This window comes from Plasmopara halstedii (assembly GCF_900000015.1).
Source record: "Plasmopara halstedii genome assembly, contig: Scaffold_2881, whole genome shotgun sequence".
NCBI lineage: Eukaryota > Oomycota > Peronosporomycetes > Peronosporales > Peronosporaceae > Plasmopara > Plasmopara halstedii.
Genome location: NW_020189786.1, coordinates 159,617 through 159,844, shown reverse-complemented (window position 1 = coordinate 159,844; position 228 = coordinate 159,617). Strand labels below are relative to the sequence as shown.

At 53.5% G+C, this 228-nt stretch overlaps 1 protein-coding gene across 1 annotated transcript in view; it reads right to left on the bottom strand.

The window, feature by feature from the left end:
• Positions 1–228, bottom strand: part of PHALS_05116 (uncharacterized protein) — a gene marked incomplete at both ends in the record, with an annotated part of 906 nt that overhangs the window by 366 nt on the left and 312 nt on the right. The window lies entirely within an intron of this gene.

The following is a 228-nucleotide window of genomic DNA, read 5'->3' as shown; positions in this document are numbered from 1 at the left end:
GCTGCCGTGAGGCCATCCATTCCTGGCGACGAATTCGTCTTCATATGCTTGATCGACTTCAACAAACTCTTCAGCAGTCAAGGGACTTGAAAGCAACTCTCGAGCATCATCCAAAATTTTGCGCTCGATGGAAGCCAGTAGCTTAGTTTGTGCGCGGCTGTCTGGGGTTGATCACGTCCGCCCGAGCTGGAGGGGTCGCCCATGACCGAACCCCAGTGGTCAAGAAAT